The sequence below is a fragment of the Nuphar pumila genome, chromosome 6 (genome assembly GCF_984573655.1).
Source record: "Nuphar pumila chromosome 6, dmNupPumi1.hap1.1, whole genome shotgun sequence".
Taxonomy (NCBI): Eukaryota; Viridiplantae; Streptophyta; class Magnoliopsida; order Nymphaeales; family Nymphaeaceae; genus Nuphar; species Nuphar pumila.
Genome location: NC_143254.1, coordinates 932,430 through 945,873, shown reverse-complemented (window position 1 = coordinate 945,873; position 13,444 = coordinate 932,430).

The following is a 13,444-nucleotide window of genomic DNA, read 5'->3' as shown; positions in this document are numbered from 1 at the left end:
TTTTGTGTCTTGTATGATCTATGGACTATATAGGACCATGCCGCATGAAGGCAAGGTGGCAGGTAGGTTGTGTGGGTTGAACTAAGGTCTACGGGACAAATTCATAAACCAGGTCAACTCGATCCAGCAAGACTGACCATAAATGCTAAGGGACGTTCTCTTCTCGGACCCAGATCATGCCTAATCCAATGCTCGGACCCGATACTTAACAAGGTACCCGGCCCACTAATGGCGCCATGCATCATGGGCCCCACCATCCCATCCCCCAGGATGGTGGTCAGCTAGAGAGAAGCCATGGGTGTCCACCAGTAGGTGTAAGTGTAACTGGGTTGAGTATGCCCGAGACCTGATGCCCCAAACCGATTATACCTGACCTGACCTGATTTTAGTGGACTCATAGGTTCGAATCAGGTTCAAAATATTGACTCGTAACCAAAAAAGGTCGGGTCTTGGGTATTCCAAATGAAGACCAGAACCGGTTAATTTGAACCAGACTCGCTTTTTATCCCTGACCTAAATGGTTAAGCTTATTGTGAAAATCATAACCGACCCAATTATGTATCCAAACTCATTTTATTATTGAACTGGCCCAAATCTTGAACCTGATTTGTACCCTAACCTATTTGAATCCTAACCTGTTTTATATGTGAATCAATCCAAACTGAACCCAACCTTATGATACATTTTGAATATGATATATCATTGATGTATTTTTATTTTAGCTTCAAATGATTAGTTGGTATGAAAATATTCTTTTTGTATTTAGATTTTGATATTATTTAAATCAGTTAATTAGGGTTGCAAACGGGTCGGATTCATGAAGGGAAAGTTGCAAAATTTGGTTGTCCCATATCAAAATCATTTAACTCCTCAATGTATTTTGGGGTCCGAAATCCAAACCATTTGCATTCCTATAGTTAAGCACATGATCTTCTTAATGAATGCTTGATTCCATTAATTTACATATTTTTTATTGGTGGGTAATTTTGTCTAGACTACCAATCATATCAAGACCCGAGCTGAACTTACTAAACTTGGGTTACAAGGGAACACCGGAGGGGAGTCATTTCGGGTTTGAGGGTTGGAGGGCTCTTGTCCCATAAGGCATAAACCTGGTTAGGGGTGTAACTAGGTTGGGTTCAATTCGACTCTTATCAGACCCAATTCTGAATTGGGTCTAAAAGTAAAAACCTGATCCGATCTAATTCGGGTTTTCGTATGGCTAGAAATTGTACACCTAGGCGAATTAACATGTTCAAGTATGTACCCATTTTGATTCAAGTTGGGTTCAGGTCTGAGTATGACTACAAAAAGTTGAAATAAAAAGACCAATGATATACCATATTCAAAATGCACCATTCGTTTGGGTTTGGTTCAAGTGGGTTCGAGTGCAAAGCAGGTTCAAGTTTGGGTTGGTTTGGTTTTACAATATGGAGAACCATTTGGGTTGGGTATAAAAAATAGGTCGGATCCAAACAGGTTCAGACCTTCATTTATATATGACACTACCAGTTTTCATTATAGGTCTATATTTTGGACCCGAGTTAAACCCATGAGTCCACTAAAATCACATCTGGTCAGGTATAACTGGTTCGAGATGTCAGGTTGGGTTAGGTATGTTGGATTCCTTATTAGGGAAATCGTGTTTCTTGATCCCTAAATTTGTTCATGCTAACTCATTGAAAAGATCAGAAATAAACAAATAAAACATAATGCAGAAGCATACCCGAATTCATTGTTGCACTGGTAGATATTGATGGGTTAGATCTTTCAAAACCTCTATAGGTGGTCTTTCTTTTTTCTCTAAACCTAATGAGAGAGGGACAATTTTTTTTTGTTGGAGAGTCAAAAGAGAACAATCACTATATATGGTTTTGGAGACCATAACTTAATTGTAATCACCCTATAGTCTTCTTTTCAATTCAGCCCATCATAAAATCAGAAATTAACATATGAGGACACATAAGGTAGATCTACACATTATTATAACCATACTTTATAAGATGTCATATGGCCTAACCGTATAAGATCACTTTATATGACCCTTTACCTTAGACAGATTACAATGGGTGATTAATTATATATGTAAGCCCACATGAAATATCTAACAATCTTCCACTTGGGCCACATGTTATCATACAATCACGCATTATACAATATCCTTATAAGCTCAAAAAATATTATCTTATCAGATGACATCTTCAACAATCTAGTCCATCGATCATGTCAACATAGAACCAAAGTGATATTCATTACAATCATCATAATTAGACCCATCAATGATCACGTATGTTGACATAACCAATGACATAGATCAAGTGTGAATGTAAAGCACAAAAATTACATGTAATGTGATCTTAACATGCCTATTTCCAAGTGGTCCTGCCTTATTCTTTAGTGAAATCACAATAAATGAGTACATAATGAAACTGAAACCTAAGCCTTATACTAAAGTAATAAAGTGAAACTTTATTTTATCTCAAAACATCTGAATACAAACTCCCACTAAACCAACATATCACTAAATGATACAACACCCATTCGAGCAGTATGCTCGTGAAAGACCTTGGGTGGTAAACCTTAGGTAAGCGGATCCATAATCATGGAGTTTGTGCCAATATGTTCAATAAATATCTGACCATTCTGCACCCTTTCTTTAACAACAATGAACTTGATGTCTATATGTTTTGACTTTAACAAGCTCCTATTGTTGTTGGAATATATCACTACCCAATTATTGTCACAAAACAACTTTAACGGTCTTTCAACATTATTCAAAATTCGTAGCCCAGTGACAAAATTGTGTAACCATATTTTATGATTGGATGTCTCATAACAGGCTACAAACTCTGCTACCATGGTGAAAGATGCAATGAGTGTCTGCTTAGCACTCCTCCAAGAGATAGATCCTCTGACCAATAGATAAACATAAAATGACACGATTGCCTTTGCATCAAGCAAAGTCAGAATCAGAATACTCAATGATCTCTATCTAATTCGACTTCTTATATGTGAGCATATAATCCTTTATTCTTTGTAAGTACCACATATCTTATTTTGCTGCTTTCCAATAATCCATTCCTAGGTTACTTAGATATATGCCTAACATCCCAACAATGTATGCTATATTCGAATGTGTACACACTTGAGCATAAATAAGACTCCTTACAGCAGATATATAGGGAATTTTTTTTATATCCTTAACTTCAAACTGGTGTTTGGGTCACTGAGCGAGACTAAACTTGTCTCCCTTAGCAACAGAGGTGTCACTCGGTTTACAATCCTTCATACCAAATCTGTCAACAATCTTTTCGATATAGCGCTTGTACGATAATCTAAGAATACCTCAAGAATGATCTTGATGTATCTAAATTCTTAATACAAAAGCGGTGTCACCGAAATCTTTCATTTCAAATTTCATTGTCAGAAATTTCTTGATTTTATGCAATAAGCCTATATCATTACTGGCAAGTAGTATGTCATCGACATATAAAAGTAGGAAAATGAATTTACCCCCATTAAATTTATGGTATATACCTTCATCAACCGCATTCATCTCAAAACCAAATGAGAGGACAACTTGATGAAATTTGTGATACCATTGACAGAAAGCCTGCTTAAGTTCATAGATGAATTTCTTTATTTTGCAAACAATTTTCTTTGCATCGCCTAAGACAAAATATTTTTGTTGCACCATATATATTGTTTTATCAATGTCACCATTAAGGAATGCAGTCTTTACATCCATCTGATGTAGGTTCAAATCAAAATGAGCCACAAGTGTCATCATTATTTTGAAAAAGTATTTCGTAGAAACTAGAGAGAAAGTCTTTGTAAGTTAATGCCTTCCTTTTGAGTAAACCCTTTTACAACAAGTTGATCTTCAAAACGTAGCATTTATGGCTAATAGGCATGTGAAATGAAAAAATCTCTGCTATTACTATAAAAATCGTACATAGATTAGAGATTATACAATTTTGGTACATATAAAATACAAGGAAAACGCGATGTCCTTTCTTTGTAGATAGCATCTCAATCCTAACAAACAAGGAAGTTGCAACAAATGTAACCTTCATCACCCAAAATTCAGGCCATAAAATACGTCCTTCCTTCTTGGGATGAGATCACGATAATCTTCTTTCCTTCTCAGGATGAGATTACGATAAACTCTGACTAATCGGATCATTTTACCACCTCAAATGATCAGAATGGATCAACCCAAGTAACTCCAAATAACATCCAATGCTCTCCCTCAAGTTGGTGCTTGAAAATTCACCAAACCCAACTTGTCAATAATGTATAGGATCTGCTCACATCCAAGGGCTTTTGTAAACACATCTGCACATTATTAGAATGTACTTGGTACATATTACATTTTGTTGAATCTTCTTTTGAATAAAATGGCAGTCAAGTTCTATACTCATGTAAAACTGGGTTGGCTGCAATTTGAATTGCTGACTTAATTGTCACAATAAAGATTGACAGGTGAAGATTGTTCTATCCTAAAATCATGAAGTAATGCTTTTAACCATATGATTTTACTAGTAGCCAAGAACATAGATCAATACTATGCTTCTGCTGAAGACCTAGATATTGTAGGTTGCTTCTTAGTATCCCATGATATGGGACTACGAGAAAGGTAAAATAACCAAGGTTGGTTAACAAACAATTAGCCCAATCCGAATCTGCATAGCAACTTAACTATACTATCTCAATAAAATCCCTTTGCCCTGGTGTTGCCTTCAAATATCTAAGCAGTTTCGTTGTTGCTGCCCAATGTGGTTTGCATGGTTCATGAACTGACTAAGAATATGTAAAGAAAGTGATATCTAGACGAGAAATACTAAGATACATAAGTCTCTCTAATAGCCTTCAATGTATCATTGGATCTTTCAATACTTCTCCCACATGATCCAATTTGAGATATTGTTCCATAGGTATATCATTGGGTCTGGATCTTAGGCATCCAACTTCCTTCAAGAGATCCAAAGTGTATTTCGTTTGGTTTAGGAAGATTCCCTGTTTTGACCTTGCCACTTCAATGACTTGGAAATATTTTAATTTCCCAATGTCTTTGATATGAAACCTTTTATGAATAAAACTCCTTTAGTCTGACAATGATAGATTCATCATTGTCAGTAATAATCACATAAGGATAAAGGTTATCTTTCCCCTTGAGATTGAAGAAAATAAAGAGTAGTCTGTTATGGACTGTTTAAACCTTGTCTATTTGAGAGCATTTGACAACTTAGCAAACCATTGCTTGGATGCTTGTTTAAGCCCATAAATGAACTTATTTAGATGCCACACAAGTGGCTCACCTTTTTCATATCCAATGGCATTTTCATGTATATCTATTCTTCTAATTCTCATGCAAAATTGCATTGTTTACATCTAGTTGGTAACCATAAATGGCATATATAAACTAAAATATCACATTGTAACTAGTTTTGTCATTGGTGTCCTTTCATGACCAATCGTGCATTGTACCTCTCAATAGAACCATCACTTGTATTTTATTTTAAGGACCCACTTATATTTAATGGCCTTTTTATCTAGTGGCAATTTGATAACAGTCTACATGTTATTGGCTTCCAATGCTTTGATCTTAGCTACTATATGGCCTCATACCATTTTTCATCTTTCACAATAGTGTAGTAATCCATAGGTTCATCATGAGCTCTATGACAAATATCATGATATTTATAAAAATCTTGTGATAATATCATGAGAAATTGCTTAAAAAGTTTAAAATGGCAATTTGTCACGAGATTTTCAAAGCACAACAAATATTGCGACATTTAATTTTTTAACAGATATTTATCATGAAAACCCCAAAGTTTTTTATTTTTAAATGTATTTTATTTATATTTTCTTATAAAAATATTTTTTATATTTTTTAATTTATTTTTTATTGCAAAGATTTTGCCAAAAAAACCTGAAATTTATGATTTTTTTTAAATCTCCCAAGTTTTGTACTGTCGATATTTACTGTATTTAACTTTTGTCACTATGATCATGAGATAAGATGGACACAAGAAAGGCAATGTGTTCATTGAAAATTTATAAAAAAAGTAGCATGAAAGTGAAAACTTTGTACCATTCACCTTGGAGTCAAGTGTATGCATGTAAAGTGAGGTATACGAGCAATGGTAGTCATCAAGATAGGCAGGTCTGAACTTGGTTCAATTGGATCTCCTAAGGTTGGTTGGTTTATCTTGGATTTTTGGGTTTGGGTCTTCTTCTTGTGTGGCTTCTAATATAGGTTTAACAATGAGTTGAGATGGTTCCCTATATATGCTCTATTTGGTTTATGTTGGGTAAAACTAGTTTTGGGTCTAGATATTCGAGAATAGAGATGGGTAAAACAATGTTTTGTAAAGATTTTCCTTCACTTATTTGAAAAGGAAAAATATGCTCATGAAACACCATGTCACTATTAACAAAAAATCATTTGAGTTTCAATATCAAACACTTTGTATACCTTTTAACCATATGAATACTCAATAAACACATTTATGGGCATAATTATCGAATTTGTGTTTGTAATGAACATTGTGAGCAAAACAGAGGCAGCCAAAAACCTTTAGGTGTGTGTACTTGGGTTTGGAATTATGTAGCACATTATGAGGTGTCTCACCAAGATCTCCATCAATTCTAGAAGTGAAAAGTCTATTTATTAAATATGCAACCATGGTAATGTAGTCACCTCAAAATTTGCATATTTGCTTGAAAGCACAAGGCCCTGCCAACTTGAGCAAATGCCTATGTTTTCTTTTGACAACCCCATTTTGCTGAGGAGTCAAGACACAAATATGCTAGTGTAAAATGTCATTTCACAAAGAAACTGCTACATGTTATGTGATAAGAATTCAGTCCCATTATCCAATCTTACACTTTTGATTTGAGAATCAAATTGTGTTTTGACCATGATAATGAAAGCCTGTAAAATATCTTTGGTTTGAGATTTGAACATCATTAAATAAACCCAAGTGACTCATGAAAAATCATCAACAATGGTAAGAAAGTAGTGGGCTTTAATCATGGAGGATGTGGGATATATACCTACCTCAAATATCGACATGAATGAGTTTAAACTCACGTGATGACCGAGTCTCACTACTAGAGAAAGGTAGGTGAGTTTGCTTTGCCATCAGTTGGCAAACATGACAATGCCAAGCTTTAAAGAAAATAAAGTTATTGTTTTGAAATAAAAGTCTAAGGCGCTGCAAAGATGGGTGGTTGAAAAGCCAATGACATAAGTCAAACATGGAATCACAATAAATAATGGTATTAACAAGTTTATTGGAATCTCAAACAAGAAGGTATAACCCTACACACACTACCAACTCCAATCGTCCTCTTTGATCGAAGGTCCTGAATTTCACAATAAGTGGGAAAGAAAACAACATTCCAATTCAAGGATTTGGTAAGTCTATTAATTGATATCAAATTGAATTTGAAAGAAAGCACGTAAAGGACATGATCAAGTTCAAGATTGGTCGTGATGTTGACTCTCCCTACAGGTGTCATGGATGAGAGGCTACAATCAAGAAATTTGATTGGCTTAGAGCTGTAAGTTTGAATGAAAGACAAGGCTAAAAGTGTGCAATGTTGGCTAAGGAATCACCAGTCATGTTGACCATATGATTTTGTTTACCTGCAGGTACTAGAGAAAGGTGAGAAAGTTGATCCTTGGTGAGATGTGGTGTAACACTAGGATTGGCCAAGGGCACGATGGTGTTGGTCGTACTTGATTCGGCTTGAACATTGTTGGTCACTTGACTAGTAACAACCTAAACTTGCACCACGACAAGTCTTTTGTGGGAACTCATTTAGATGATAACACTTGTTTTTGTTGTGGCCTAATCTCCCACAATAATCACACTTAGGCCTCTCATAGAAACTTCTTCCTTTGTTACGAGGATCCCTTTGAGAGTGACCCGATCAGTTTCCATTATCAACAAGAGCAGCATCATTGTTCTCTAATGTGGGTATAATGTGAAGTTCTCTCTTCCTTCCATCTTGCATCAACGGTCCATATGGCTTTTTGACATTAGGCAATCACTACAAGAAAAATGTTAATTAGCGACGGAAATTTGCGATGGATTTTTTCCGTCGCAAATTAGCGACGGATTAGTTAGAAAAAACTTTCTTCATGAATCCGTCGCTAAGTAGCGACGGATTAGCGATGAAAGTTTTCTCTAGCTAATAGCGACGGATTAACGACAACAATTGTTTCGTCGCTAATTCTCAATACCAAAAAAACATTTTAGCGAGGGATTTAGCGACGGAATTTTTCCGTCGCTAATTAGCGACGGATTAGCGACGGAAAAATTCCGTCGCTAAATCCCTCGCTAATTTTCGATTTAAACCGAGCGCGAAATTTTCCCTCTCTCCCTTTCGAAATTTAAATCGATCACACTCGATTTAAATCGATCGCACTCGATCTCTTTCTTTATTATTGTTATTTTTCAACAGATCGCTTTCCTTTTTGTGAAGTGAACGAGGGCGGACTCATCGGCGCGTTGCATTCAACGAAGCAGGCCGCGGTGTTGAAAAGCAGGAAAGGGAAGGAAATCGTGGTGAGTTCGTGCCTAACCAGGAGTTTTGAGTTTGGTTTCTGCCTGCCTACAGGGCCCACTCTCCCCCTCTTCTCTTGCTTTTTTATCCTACCGGGTTGCTTCATTCCATCCCGTTCCATTCCCTTCTTAATCCCACGGAGGCCGGGCTGAGAGAGAGAGAGAGAAGTAAAGGGATGGGGGGCATTGACGACCATCTGAAGCCCGCATCGGTAGAATCTCGACAACGGCTCAAGTCGAGACTCAAGGTTCTGCTGTTGCTGGTCTTCTCTAACATGCTTACCGTCTACATCTTCACGGGACCTTTCAACTGGTCCCAATACTCTCAGCGCCTGGGCAGCGTGCTTGACGCCCACGAGCTTCTCCATGAGCTCAACACCACGCAAAATCGCCTCGTCACGACCGAGGCCCATCTCTTCGAGGTGCAGAACCAGCTTCACTCCTCCAACACCCTCCTCGAGAACCTGCTCACGGAGCTGGCTCGGCTGAAGGAGTCGCTGCCGGAACGGGGGAGCAATAGCGGCCAGAACGACCCCGTGGTCCTTGAACAATATGATGGTGCCAAGACAGATCACCTGGCTGGTTGGGGCCCCGATGTCCCCGACGAGGTGAGGAACGTGGTGGGTCCGCACAAGCTGCCGTTGGGTTTCTCGCCCACCTTCGGCTCCGAGGAGATCTACCCGCCGGTGGGTCACGCCTGCCGACGGTTCCAGGAGGAGCTGAAGCAGTACATGTCGTACGACATCGGGGGGACGTGCCCGGCGGACGACATCTTTGCGCAGCGGCTGATGATCAAGGGGTGCGAGCCCTTGCCCCCGAAGGCGGTGCCACGCAAGGTCTGCCTTCGGCGTCGTCGTCCTCCGGTTCACGGAGGACGACGACGCCGGTTCACGGAGGACGACGATGCCTGTCGGGTGCGGTATAAGTCCGGCTTATTGCTGCCGGAATACCGCCCGACAGGGATCATTTTTTTTTTTTTTTAAATTTAGAGACGGATTAGCGACGGATAATGTTCGTCGCTAATCTGTCACAAATTAGCGACAGGATTAACGACAAATAAGTTTTTTCGCTAATTAGCGAGCAAAAAGTCGCGATGGCCTCTATCCATCGCTAATCCGTCGCTAAACTATTTAGCGACGGATTAACGATGGATATAAGCCGTCGCTAATCCATGATTTTCTTGTAGTGAATGAATCTATAATCCAAACTTGGCTTTGAACAGCTATGTGAGTCCCACAAGAAACTCGATGAGCCATTCTTGTTGATACGGGTTTACAAGAGCTTTTGCAGCACCAAAAGTACATGTTGGAAGAGAGATGTGGGCTAGAAAATATAAGTCCAAGCTGGATATACTGGATACATTCAAGGATCCAAATAAATCACAATCCAGTTGCAAGAGGCAAGAGGAGTCATCTTTGGTAACTCAAGGGTTTACAGCAGCAAATGGGAAAGATTTCAACTCAAAGATAAAATGAAATAATTCAGAATTAAAAAATAAATAAATGAAGATAAGCTATGATATGTGATTAAGGAAAGAGACCCTAAAATTAAGGCAACAGAATGGGACCCCTCTCTCCTAATATATATATATATATATATATATATATATATATATTGAAAGGTGATTAATAAGGATAGAAAAACAATGAGATTTTCAATTATAGATGTAGGTTTATATAGAACCGAATCACGTTAAATTAGTGTGTTCCTATTTCTCACGTCTGATTCTTCATAGTTACCAACATGTTTTCTTGGTGTAATGTCACTGTCACGGGCATATAATTTTTTGCAAACCCGCAATGTGCCAGACTGCCCAGTCTGGCCAGTCCAATGGTCAAAGGTTGTGCACCAACACTTTTTCATGTACTGGATCATTTTCATTGGCCATGCGCACCACCTCATGCGTAACTGCCTAGAGGAAGCTGATCAAGCGCATCTTCAAATGTTAATTTCATCTAGTCCATGCAGCTTAGTGCATAGTCATCCCATACCAGCTATCACTTCTGAAGGAGGCACAAACTTGCCTTAGCCTCCTTGTGTGCCATGGAGCGTATTGTGACTTCATACGCACAACACAACAAAACCTCGCCACTAAAGGAACAAGACCTTGCGACCCCCAGTTCGAAAACCAATTGATGATTGGACACCATAGCGAAGAGCACCACCTAAACTCATTCGTCGGTGCCTAGGCATTCACTCGCCTAGCCCCGAGTCACTATACTTGGTTGAAATCACTTAAGGTGATCCCTGAGGAATTAGCCCTAACCCACATGCACCCTCGTGCATCTAACCGCTACGCGTGAAAAACTCTTGCAAGCTGAGAGGTCCTTAACCAAATCTTCAAATGTAACATCCTCTGATCCGTTGGCACTGCTTAATCAAACAAGGGTCTATGTTTGAGCTGCCACACAGCGATGCACTACCGTCAATATCATTGCTTATCGCCTTTGGCACTATCACCGTGCATCATCGATCAAGCCAATGCATACTGTGTGCTCCTACACTCGATGTATTTTTCACTCAATAGAGCTCCACACTGCACATGCCTCATTCTGAAGGCTCAGTCTGGGACATTCACCCCCGCCCAAACCATTATCGTCCTCGACAATATCGGTGCAAGTAAGAACACAGTCTTAACTGATATGCTAGTTTTTCTTTAGATTCATCTTTGGTTTACTTCTTTTCTTTACCATACTCAACTTGTTCTGGTTTTCATCAACCATCGTTGCAACCTTTAACATGTCAAGTCTCATTCTTTAATACGTCTTCGATCACTTATATAGCGATCTTTCGCTCTATCAACATCAAAAATCATATGCTCGCGAGACCCAGTGTAGTACCAAACACAAGCAGGTCATCCTCACCTGGACAACAAACTTGTCATTTTCATGCACATGCTGGAGTGCCTTCCAACCCCAGCAAGGGAAATTCTAAGCCCTTTGTGGTTCTCACAAATAAAGACGACCTCCAACACGTGTCGTAGAGATATCAACTCTCTTAAGCACCAACTTGCGATTTTCCAATGGTACAAACTAGTCCTCAAATAAAGGATGTTTACTTGCATATCACCCCAAAATGGTCCTTTAAAGCATCTTCCTAGGCACTCATCTACACAAGGGCCAACACGGCCCAATGCTGCAACTCTCATTCGGAGCTAGCATGTTGCAACTCTCATCTGAAGCCAGCAAAATGTTCCTGCATGAACCAAACCGACGAGCCACGAACAATAACTTTTTTTGTACACGCAATCCACAGAGGAACTACCAACTCAAGGGACCAAAACAACGAGCATTCTGCTCAAAATGGGCACTCCACTAACCCACAATCTTGGAAGAGAATCTAGAATTTTAGTTGAGTCTCCCATACCCAAAAGTACAAATTCATCCAGTCGAATTCAACGTGCATTCTCTTCATACACAAGACAAACGCCATGCTTCACCTGCATGCCTAATGCACAACTGGTAGAAATCTTTGGCTTATCTATGTTCTCTTAGCCAACAGAAAAGCAACCTTACACTTCTTCTTAGCATCGACAAGATGACCCATACCAACCTGCCAATATCTTGCTTTATGTGCTTGGTCAACTATACTTCAGCTGCGCAAAATACCAAGATAAACCATCATTGTCCTCTTCAGTGTCAAACACAATAAACAACAAGGTCTCCATAAATCTTTCTGCTCTGATGCCAATTTGTCACGGGCATAAAATTTTTTGCAAACCCGCAACGTGCCAGACTGCCTAGTTTAGCCAGCCCAACTGCCGCACACCAACACTTTTTCATATGCTGGATCATTTTCATTGGCCTTGCGCACCACCTCATGTGCAACTGCCTAGCGGAAGTTGATCAAGCACATCTTCAAATGTGAATTTCATCTAGTCCATGTCGCTTAATGTATAGTCGTCACATACCAGCTATCACTTCTGAAAAGGGCACAAACTTGCCTTAGCCTTATGTGCCATGGAGCGTATTGCGACTCCATGCGCACAACACAGCAAAATCTCGCCACTGAAGGAACAAGACCTTGCGCCCTCCAGTCTGAAGACCAGTTGATGATTGAACACCATAGCAAAGAGCACCACCCAGACTCATTCGTTGGCGCCTGGGCATTCACTCGCCCAACTTCGAGTCACCATACTCGATTGAAACCACTTAAGGTGATCCCTAGAAAAATTAGCCCTAACCCACACGCACCCCCGTGCGTCCAACCATTATGCATGAAAAACTCTTGCAAGTCGAGAGGTCCTTAACCAAATCTTTAAAAGCAACATCTTCTGATCTGCTGGAACTGCTTAATCAAATAAGGCTCTACATTTGAGTCGCCACATAGCGATGCACTAACGCCGATCTCATTGTTTATCGTGTGTGGCACTATCATCGTGCGTCACTGATCAAGCCAACGCATATCGTGTGCTCCTACACTCGATGTGTTTCCCACTCAATAGAGCTCCGCACTGCACATGCCCCATTCCGAAGGCTCGATCCGGGACCGTCATAATGGATTAACAAATCTGAAATATTCATGGTCCATTGGCTTGCCAAAAACTTTCGCTAAGATCACACCAATTGTCTTTCACGATCTCACCATATATGACACTTACTGACAAATCTCTCGACATGAAATTCAGAATCCATGAAAGGACCATGTTATTACATCCAGTCCAAGCATCTTGATTGGGTGACGGTGGATCTGGTTTCTTCACGAATCCATGGACAAACCTCAACTTGTTCTTCGGCTGAAAGTGCCACTATCATAGCTCGGTTATATGATTAATTGTTGTCTCCAGTGAGAGGACTAGAGACATGTGTATGTCCAGGATTATCAAAATTGTGCAAATAAAAAGGATTGTCGATATTGTCACC